Below are 11,495 nucleotides of genomic sequence, written 5' to 3'. Positions count from 1 at the left end.
GGCCCCATAGACTTGTGAGCATCCAGATGACGTAGCAGGTCGTTAACTGCTTCCTCCTGGATTATGGGGGGTTCATCCTGCTCGCCATCCCTGTCTTCCAGCTCAGGGGGCTGAGTACCCTGAGGATAACGATCCCATCCAGCCCCATAGACTTGTGAGCATCCAGGTGGCATAGCAGGTCGTTAACTGCTCATCATCCCCGTCTTCCAGCTCAGGGGTCTGAATACCCTGTGGATAACTGGTCTGACTATTAAAGACTGAGGCAAAGAAGGCATTAAGTACCTCAGCCTTTTCCTCATCCTCGGTGACAATGTTCCCCCCTGCATCCAATAAAGGATGGAGATTCTCCTTGGCTCTCTTCTTGTCATTAATATATTTGTAAAAACATTTTTTGTTGTCTCTAACAACAGCGGCCAGATTGCGTTCTAGCTGGGCTTTTGCCTTTCTCATTTCGTCTCTGCACGACCTAACGAGATCCCTGTACTCTTCTTGAGTCGCCTCATTTGCAGCGTCAGCATCGATGAGGCTGACACGGCATACTGAAAGGGCCCTCTGGTGAAATACGTTGGGACCTTCTCCAGCTCCCAAGACATCTGAGGCTGGGAAGGATGCAGAAACGGCTTTATATTTTTATTGGATTTTGAAAAAACAAACCTACTAGAACAGTTATTCCTGTATGTGTTCCTCTAATGTTTACTGTAATGTTATTGCGTATTTATGCTGCCTAGTTACTTCTAAAAATAAGTAGAAACTTATTTTTTAACTTAACTTTTTTTTTAAGTTAAGAAAGTATGCTGTACAAAATGCACACATTTATGAATATTTTTAATTTATTTACTTTTTATTTATTTAATTTATTACTGATTACAGCTATCCCAGTGGTTAAAATATTTTTAAGGAGGAAAAGGGAAAGGGGATAGCGCTATTAGACTGGCGTGATGGCCGGTCAGCATTGACAGGGGCAGCACAGTGAAGCACTTGATGAGCAGTCACTAGATTTCCTTTGTAAGCATCCACTTTTCAAATGACTTAAACTGAAAGCAACAAGTAACCTCTGTATTTTCAATCCTACTGTAAGTATGAATATGCAAATAAAGTGACTTTTTTTTACCTTAGTGGTCAAGGATACTGATACTGTAACTATTCACTACCCCGATTGCATTACGTGGCACACAAAATAAACTGTATCCTTCATTTTGAAAAGATCTAGATGTGATAACTCAGTCTATTGCTTCCATAATTAGAACTTCTGAGAGCGTCAGTCCTGAGCTAGTGAATATGAGCAGTTCTAGTGCACAGTTCCTCCTCACCAGGAACAACAGTATATTAAGTGAGGTACTGACTGTGCGGTCCAAGTGTAACGGACCATTTATTTTACCTTTGCTCTCTGAATTACCTCATTTTCAGCTACACACCCATTTCTTTCAATCTACATAGATTCTATCAATATATAATAATAAACAAGCTAAAATAATTGACAGGGTTTTCTTCAACTGTATTTCTAAGAAGTTATCACGCACACGAAAGGCACGCTTAATATTTGCATGTCGATCTGCATGTTCCCTTAGTAACTATCTACAGATACTTGTTTGTCTGTATCTACCACTCTGCTGTGGGATGGAAGTAAACAGTCTGGCAAAGTTATCAACGTCAATACCTTTAAAAAACCCAAGCCTGTTGCCACGTGTGACCAGTTGAATAACCCATGCCACAGGATGCTCAAGGCCAAGGACCGCAGGTGAGATGGCAATCGCAGACCTATCCACGTTCGTACACAACAACCGTCTGAAGGAGAACAACTTCAGTATCATTTTATTCCGGAAGGATCCTATGCTGAACAAGCACGAGACTGACATCTCTTTAGACTTAGTACTGCGAAAGCTGAGCCCACCATTGTTTGCCTGCCAAAGTAACTGAGCCAAGGTGGCGTATTCGGTTGGAACAACTAAATTAGATTTATCTTCGAATGCTTTTCCTGTAAATGTTTTTAAGAAGAGAGCTTCAGTATCATTTTATTCCGGAAGGATCCTATGCTGAACAAGCACGAGACTGACATCTCTTTAGACTTAGTACTGCGAAAGCTGAGCCCACCATTGTTTGCCTGCCAAAGTAACTGAGCCAAGGTGGCGTATTCGGTTGGAACAACTAAATTAGATTTATCTTCGAATGCTTTTCCTGTAAATGTTTTTAAGAAGAGAGCACAAATCAGTATTCCTATCTTTTTTTTTGTTAAACCAGTCTGTCTTACCAAATGAGGTTCTCTGACATTTTTGAACACTAAACCTTAGAAGGTAGGTGTTTCTTTCTTGATATTAAAAAAGTGTAAAATGAAAACCACTGACTGTCGGTGCCTTCACTTACTAGTAGAAAGATTGAAAGTGACTCTAACAAAACCATTCCCGTTTGGAAGCCTAAAGCTAAGACTTTAATTATTAGAAGGAACAGATAAACCAGTACCCTCTGTTGATTTTATCAGCACATAAAGGATTAAGTCCCTCTGGAAATATACCTTTCATTTTCTATGCTTTTAAGCCATATATTTGGGTATTTAACATTGGTGCATGTTTCAACTTAAGACTTTATGAAAATAAAACTAATTGCTGTTTATAAAGCTATTAAATAATGGTCTTTTACATATGTAATTTAGGCTAGTATGACTGCAAATTAGGAGTCTCACTGGGGACAGTCAGTGGGATATTATTTTTAGAACAATGCAGGGAAAATAACAAATTAAGAAAAAAGGGAATAGTGCAAAGAAACTGTTCACTGGACTACGTAGACTTCAAGAGAGGCTAATCGTTTTGCTGCTGCTGCTCTCAGCCGTGCTTTTTGCAAAGCTCTATGGATTTCATTAAAGTTCACATACAATCTGGATTTCATTAAAGTTCACATACAATCAGCTCAAAATTTAAAGGGGCTAATTAAACTGCAGCTACTGATTTGGATATTATATAAATTTTTTTGAACATTGCAGTTCTTCTCTGCCTTTCAGAAATGCTTGCTTTTTCTTTTTCTTTAGGGACATGTCATCAACCAGAGAGCTGTAAAAGGGAAAGCTACAGAACTGTTACTTGGCAGCTGACTAGAGTGATGGATGAATTGCACGTTATCACCTAGAAGAGCTTATTTCCGACTTGGAGAACTAGTACTTTGTTCTAGAATTGAGACATATTTTAAGCAGAAAGCAGCGTGACCTGGATTAGAACAGTCTGAAAATTGCATGGAAGTCAACTGCATCCACTCATTTCACCACAAACACCTCTTTTCTGTAAATTTAGTAATAGTGTTATCATATGCCAGAACATGAATATGTACAACACATATATCCTTGTAGCTAACAAACTTAAGACTGTTCTACTGAGACCAAAAATACTCAAAAATCTGTTAAAAGTTTTATTTACATAACAAATCCAGCAGGCATCGCTTTTCACTGAGTGCTTCTAAGTCAGATAAACAAGTTGCTGGCAGTCTTTCCTAAGTAAAGAAGTTCTGTTAAGGTTTCTGTCCATACCACTAGAGGATGAGTGGTTTTGTGTTACATTTATTATCCTGTGTTTATTAGTACTTGTTTTGCTGTAGCACATCTTTGTTCAAACACTACTACCCGCATAAATTCAAGGAAATAGGAACCAACATGTTTGATATATAGATCCAACTGAGCATAAAATGAACTCTGCATGAATTTCACAGAATTACTGTAGTTATAGCTTTAGCATCTCACTTCATTTCAATGTGATTACATCTATATGATCCATAGGGAGCAATAAATAAAAAGTGATTTTTTTTTTCCTCACCCAAGTTGCATTATGGATGAGTTTGTCAGAACATCCCCTTGAAGCCTAGCAGCAACTTTAAAGGTTTCTAATATCGGCGTCAAACAGTGTTCTGAAAAAGTTACTTCTATTGTTAATCCTACTTACACTGATGTAAAAAACAACAGACTAGCATTTAATGCCACAGAGGGAAACAGAAGCGACAGTAAATCTGCCGGGAGAGCGCATTTGGCAACGATGGCTCCTAGATCCAGATTTGTCCAAATCCTAGATTTGGCTAGATCTTGGCTCCTAGCATATCCTGTGGCAATTCCTCAGTCAAATTACTTGTCATTAGCTGAGTTGTGGTAAATGACCAGGTAAATTCCCTCAATCTGCTCCAGCTGCAAAGTATAACACATCTGCTAACACTACCGTGATGTCTCAGCTGATTAATGGGTAACTCGTTATACTGCAGTGGCTTGCAATTATAAACTATGTGGTCACGTGTCTGGGAGCAGGTAACTCCCTTATCATGGGTGAGTCCCCAGATAATGCTGTGCAGCTGGTGATGTTCTCAGGACTTTCTTCAGTCTCTCCTCAGGTTAGTTTCAGCTTGAGCACAACCCTCAAATTTTACCTCCATGGATGCAAGCGGTCACTCTTAACCTGATGTGCTTGCATCAAACTTTGAAGAAAAACAGTCTCGTATGACCTTCACGTAACCATCAGGTATTTGCTCAAGATCCAAAGTAGCACAGCACGCTTCAGTTGGCCGCTTGTTAACTTCTTCCTGAGCGTTACGAGGTCACCACAACCGACAGGGAATATACAACCACTTTGTGTGGTGTTCTCAGTAACTACCATAACTAACAGTAAGTTGTTCATCCAACTCCTGTCAATTAAGAGCGTCCTAAAGTTCAAACAGAATATTCCAAAGGCAGACTGTGCCCTAACTCTAGAGTGGTACTTCTCAAACCCACTTTTGCTGAGAGCATACCTGTGGTCAGAGCAAAATGAAAGGCCAGTTAGAATTTGTCTTGACTAATTGTCAAAGCATAAATTATCCCATGTTCTCCACCTATTTTGAAGATTTCTTACTGGTGACTGATCTCACCTACGGACGTTCTGTTCAGCCTTCAGCCTTGTGTAACACACCTATATACACGGTAACTATTTCCTACAATGGAATAATTTAATGTCATTCATTCCATGAGGGGAGAAAGGTGAAAGCAAGAGAGAACTCAGAAGCAGCTCTCACAGTGATTATGATGTGAGAAACAGTGCCGTATTATTGAACGTTCCTTCTCTGCTTGATTTGGAGACAAGACAAACTGAATCTTCCACATATGAAATGCCCTAACCATTCAGCTGTTACTCTGAACATCTGCATCTTGCTTGTTTTCTTGACATAAACCATACCAAAAAGTTTGTGTTTCATTACAAAGCAGAAAGAAAATACAGATAAAAACCTCATTTTTTTCCTGCAAAGCAGAATTACAGCTTTCCATTTGAATGATATTGCCGAGTGACGTTAAACCACACAACCCACTTCACTCCATCATTAACACTGCAACCCTGATGACAAATCTCATTAAGGTTTCAACACCTACTCTGGATCAAAACCCTGAATCAAAACTGTTCAACCACTTGAGTAAGAGGAAACAAGAAAGTTGGTTATGAAGAAGCGAAATCTTTTGAGTGGTGCTATTGTTACGAATTCATACTATGAGTACGTATGCATCCAATAATTCAAAACCAAGTACTTTTCAGTCTGAGCTAGGACCTTCATGGACGTGGTCAGACCCTTCCCTCTCACATGTAGCAGGGGTGGTGCTCACCTATCTTGCCGAGTCACAGGACCTCATCACCTCATATATGGTACAAATCAACACAGTAAGCCTTGTATCTCAACCTCCCAAGCCCTTACACGTCCCTTCCAGCTTCCACGTGCCATTGGAAATGGCAGAATGTAAACACTCAGACTGACAATACATCTGTCCTGGTTTCGGCAGGGATAGAGTTGATTTTCTTCCTAGTAGCTGGTACAGTGCTGTGGCTTGGATTTAGGGTGAGAACAATGTTGATAACGCACCAATGTTTTAGTTGTTGCTAGGTAATGCTTACAAAACAGTGTAGTAACAAATGTCCCTTGGTGCATTGTTAAGGAATGGTGAGGAAATCATGCATGCTTTCTACATCTCTGCAAAGTTCATGCAAAGGGAACCAAACCCCTGCCTTTCACCTCTGGCACCACCACAACCAAATGAATGTATATTGTATAAATCCCCTTATTTACATAGTCTGAATGTACATATGAATTTTGGCATCAACATATAAAATCACAAGAATAGTACCTTCCGTATTCTTTCAGTACTCAAAATACTAATCTTAAAGGAAAAAGACATTTGCCAGGGTTTAAGATAAGATCTGAACATCTTCCCATAAAGTGAGGTAGGCAAGTAACTCTCAGAAAGGTTGAAGTCACAAATGATCTGCGAAAGTTTTACCCCATGGCTGAAGTGCGTTATGGTGGGTTGACCTTGGCTGGCTGCCAGGTGCCCACCAAGCTGCTCTATCATTCCCCCTCCTCAACAGAACAGGGAGAGAAAATATAATGAAAGGCTCATGGGTTGAGATAAGGACAGGGACATCACTCAGCAATTACCATCACAGGCAAAACAGACTCGACTTGGGGAAATTAATTTAATTTATTGCCAATCAAATCAGAGTAGGATAATGAGAAATAAGAACATATCTAAAAACACCTTTCCCCCACCCCTCCTTTCTTCCCGGGGTCAACTTCACTCCCAACTTTTCTAGGTCCTCCCCCCATGCAGCGCAGGGGGATGGGGAATGGGGGTTGTGGTCAGTTCATCACATGTTGTCTCTGACACTCCTTCCTCCTCCCTGCTCCAGCGTGGGGTCCCTCCCACAGGAAACAGTCCTTCATTATCTTCCCCAATGTGGGTCTTTCTCACGGGCTGCAGTTCTTCATGAACAGCTCCAGCATGGGTCCTTTCCAAGGGGTGCAGTCCTTCAGGAACAGACTGCTCCAGTATGGTTCCCCCATGGGGTCACAGGTCCTGCCAGAAAACCTGCTCCTGCATGGGCTCCCCTCCATGGGCAGCAGCTTCCCTCAAAGTACATCCACCTGCTCTGACATGGGGTCCTCCATGGGCTGCAGAGTTGGTACCTGCTCCTGTGCGGTCCGCCATGGTTTTCAGGAGGGGACAACCTGAGTCACCATGGTCTTCTCCATGGGCTGCAGAGGAATCTCTGATCTGGTGCCTGGAGCACCTCCTCGCCCTCCTTCTTCACTGACCTTTGGCGTCTGCAGGGCTGTTTCTCTCACATTTTTGTCACTCCTCTCACAGCTGCTGCACGGCGGTTTTTACCCTTTCTTAAGTATGTTTTCACAGAGGTGCCACCAGCTTCATTGCTGGGCCTAGCTTTGGCCAGCGGTGGGTCCATTGCAGAGCCATCTAGAACCAACTGTGTTCAGCATGGGGCAGCTCCTAGCCTCTTCTCACAGAGGTTCCCCCCTCCCACCCCCACGCTACTAAACCCTCGCCACATAAACCTGGCAGAGTCCTGTTCAAGATAAAGCATGCTTTACACCCTCAAGGAGGAAGGCCTCAATCTTGGATGAATCAGGTAGAGTAATCTCCTGATTTCAGTGGCAGCAAGACAATATCCCAGGGAAGAATTTGAAGTATGCACACTGGGCAACATTTACTTGTGGGGAGGGAAGGTATCTTGCATAAACAGAATCTGCCATAAAAGCTGAATTTTCTAAAATCATCCAGTGGAAATCACAGCCACCAAAAAGGTTGTTAGCTTCAACAGAAGGAGGCAGGCGGTCACACACTCAAAAAATGTCCTCATGAAGAGACAAGATAAGATTAACCTGGTGATAAGGAACAGAGTTTGCAAGCAGAAGCAGCACAGCAAGTCCTTGAGTAGATTCCTGTGACATGACTACAAAACCACAGAATGTCCCTTACTGGTGTGCAAAGGGCTACTAAATGCACTTTTACTGAACTTTGGAGAGCTTCCCACTCTCAGACCACAATCAATAACCAAGGACCACAGGGACTGTGTCATACCTAAGCACTGAAGAGGAACATTTCAACTTAACCGAAGTAGACCAAGTTGCTAGTCTTTTGCCTCCGTTTAATTATTTTGGAGGAGAGCAGGCGTGCTTAACTCTTTGAACATGAGTTCACCTGTCATGACTCGCTTTCCAAAGGAGATGAGTTTAAGGAGGAGTACCCACAGAACTTGTCACAGATTAAATCGAGGAGCATGACTCCAGGAAGTTCTAAAAATAAGGCAGGTTTTTTTGTTGCCTCAGCCAGAATGAGAACCATTTTTTTTGGTTACAATCTGTCTCTTCCCTCTACCACTGTGAAAAAACAGACTTTCTTTAGGTATCCTAATGAGATGATCAAAAACAAATTTAATGATCCGGAGATTTGCCCCACCTTGGATGGAAAAGATAACAATTTCGATATTGGTTAACATTGGTTTCTGATACCCATCTGGCACATGTTCCAAATTACTTAAAATGTGAACACTCAAGCATAGAGACAATCACGTGTTCTGGGAGTTTTGTGTCAACTTCCCTGCTAAGTAAAAAAGCAGTTTTTTCCATGAAACCTGGACAGTACTTGAAATATAAAAGACATGAAGTGCAAAACATTAAGTAGGTAAGCACTGTCATGAGGTGAGACTCTTGTAGGTTCAACGTGACTCCTAGAAAACGGAAGCGTTTTGAGATGGTATGGAGGATCATAGCTATATATGAAAATTGCCCTTCTCCCTGATCTTCAATACAGTGTTGAAAGGATCATCTCATTGCCTCTGAGGTATACAATAACCAGCAGAATCTTAGCAGAGATCCCCTACAATCATGACAAAGATCAATGGTAGAATCTTGTACTTGAAACTGTCTCAGCCCATTAAACACCTATAAAAGCCCTGAGGAGTTTTTTTCAGCTATTTACATACTTGAACTAGTCAAAGAGAATGAAAAACATCAGATATCATTTAAGCTTCACTTGAAGATTAAAAGGACAGCAAAAAGGTGACACTGCCAGTCACACAGCTTTTGTAAATGTGTTTTGTTTTGGTTTTTCATTAAAATGATGCACTTTATCTATATGCAGTAGATTTTGTCTGAACGAAATATAGAAATTGAGTTTTCTATTTACTTGCCAAGCTCTCCTAACGAACATTAATGAACACTATATATAGAAACCGGACAGAAATCCATTAATGAGAATTTTTCTAGTTGTTGGGGTGGGGTTTCTTGGTGTTTTTTTTTCTGGTCGGTTTTGGGTTTTTTTTTTTAACCTTTAGCATAAATGCTTCCATGTTTATCCAAAATGGCATCAGCTGAAAAATATGATTACAAGTTGCAACTCCAGTTAACTGAAGTCCAAGTCACAGGTCACTTAGACTGAACCCCTTTTATCACAAAATATGGAAGCACTTTTGTGTTGTGTGCAATCCCATCTGCTGAGAAGTTAGTCTTACTGCGTTGTTAAATCAAGAACATCCTACTCATCTGCCTATCAAAAACCATGTGCACAGCGAGATACCATATAAAACTCTTTTTGCTTAGAAGTAAAGCCACCTTTGCTTAGGCAGCAAGGCATCCACTCATCCCTTACAATGACATGAAACTCCAGACAGCTGATGCTCAAAAACAGCTGCCACAGTTCGTAACAGTCGTACTTTACCTTAACCAAGGTTCAAATCTCATTCAGCGGCACATTATTTCCTGTTTGCTGCAAAGGCCTCCAGAATTACATGTGGAACACAACTATATAATTACAATACTAAAGAGTACACAATAATCAGAAGATTACACAACAGGTAATGATCAAACATTAACACTTCTGAACAAAGTCCAACGTATATTCATACCAGGTCCTCGATTGTTCATTTGCTAACCAGTCACATAATTAGATCAGTTTTGTTCTGCAGCCTACCCCTTCGTTGGGATGTTCAGTGAAAATACTAATGCAAGCCAACTTTCACCTTGCTAGCAGAATTCTCTCCATTTAAATCACAATAAGCTCGAAGACAGCTTTTGTTACATGCTTGAAAACATACCTTAGGGGAAAAAAAATCAAATCTTAAATGAAAAGCATATATTACAATCTATTTTTTGTGTTCCAATTTTTTATATTGTAAAATTCCCAGTCCGATACTACATTATGACACTGTCAAACTGAAATAATTTTGTAAGGTCATTGCAACTTTTCCTACTACTATTTTTCTGCAGTTCATTCATTTTATTATTTAAAATAAATAAATAAATGTCAGCACAGTTTAGGATAAAACTAAGCACCAGAACACCGCAGTATTCTCAAGGCAGAAATCACATTTTTCTGATTGATTCTACAAATCTAGCTTTATGCGAATCCGTATCTCATTAAATTCTAGCTTTTTTCCTATATTTTGCAGTTAAAATCATACATGCTTATTTTGCATATCTTTTTCTACTACCTGAGGCTATAATCAGTCTGCACACCTATTACTGCATGTGCTGCAGAGTTTGTTTTGTCAAAATGGCAGAGGTATGGACTTTTGCTGTCACTTTTCATAGTGCATCTAATGATTAATGATGTTTTCTCAACTACCAGGCCATTAGCAAGTTATAGTGAATGCTATCAGTCTTCCTATTTTGCTCCTGGCATTCCCTAACACATTTTTGTTCCCTTTTTCTAGCAAATACTGATGAAAACCATGCAGATGAATTCTCTGTATCTGAAGGACCTTATTTTCCTATTATTCTTACCAAATATTGCCTCTGACACCATGTAGAACCTACACCGAAGACACACCTTGCATTCAGTAGAGAGGACTGCATTCAACTTGAACTAATACTCTATTCAGGAATACAGGCAGCGCTTGGAGACAGTTTACAACTAAAGCACATTACAGCACTCAGATAGCAGCAGGGTAACTCCTGCTATGGTGGAAAGACTGATAAATCATCAGTAAAACACAGTTGCGGCATGCACAAGTCAGAAACTCCCAGCATTCTCACCAACACAGTCCCTCAGAAGAGTCTCTATGCTGGGACTGGATGCCTTTGTTCTTTTAAGCCTACTTCTCCCTTCAGTCTTCCTCTCCAGTTTGGACTACTGCTACAATATTCACCACATGCCGAACAGTCACACTATGCGAACCCCATTCTTCAAACTGTCTCTGCTTTACATGTCATAACTTTTTATAAACACTACCTGAATGCTATTTCTTCCTCAGTGTTGGAAACAACCACAAGATTTTGCTCATCTGAAGATGATCAAAGATGCCTGAACAGACATTCTGACTGAAAGAATTTAAATCGGCTTTCTGATATTACAGCAAGCATCGAATTCTCCACTGAACTTAAATTTTGTTTTAGGAAAGTACCTTCAGCAGGTAAGAACCTATGAAGATAGTTTTAGCAGTAGTATTCTCAGAAAAACAAGCTAAAACATACAGGCAAATCCTCTAGAATACTTTAAGCATCAAGAAAGTTGAAGTGAGACAAAAAATATTTCCTTACACAGCAGAATATCTAACCCACTTATGGAGAGAGAAAAACAAAAGGCTAATGTGGCCTGTCTAAAAAGTAAAATAGCCACAAGTTTGTAATGGCTGAAATTAAACCATGAGTCACACGTTACTCAACACAGTTTAGATTAATTTATTATTAGATTTACGTAGTATAGGTACATTTTT

This window comes from Pygoscelis adeliae, unplaced genomic scaffold (assembly GCF_000699105.1).
Source record: "Pygoscelis adeliae isolate BGI_AS28 unplaced genomic scaffold, ASM69910v1 Scaffold300, whole genome shotgun sequence".
Classification (NCBI taxonomy): domain Eukaryota; kingdom Metazoa; phylum Chordata; class Aves; order Sphenisciformes; family Spheniscidae; genus Pygoscelis; species Pygoscelis adeliae.
This window is presented reverse-complemented; position numbering follows the sequence as displayed.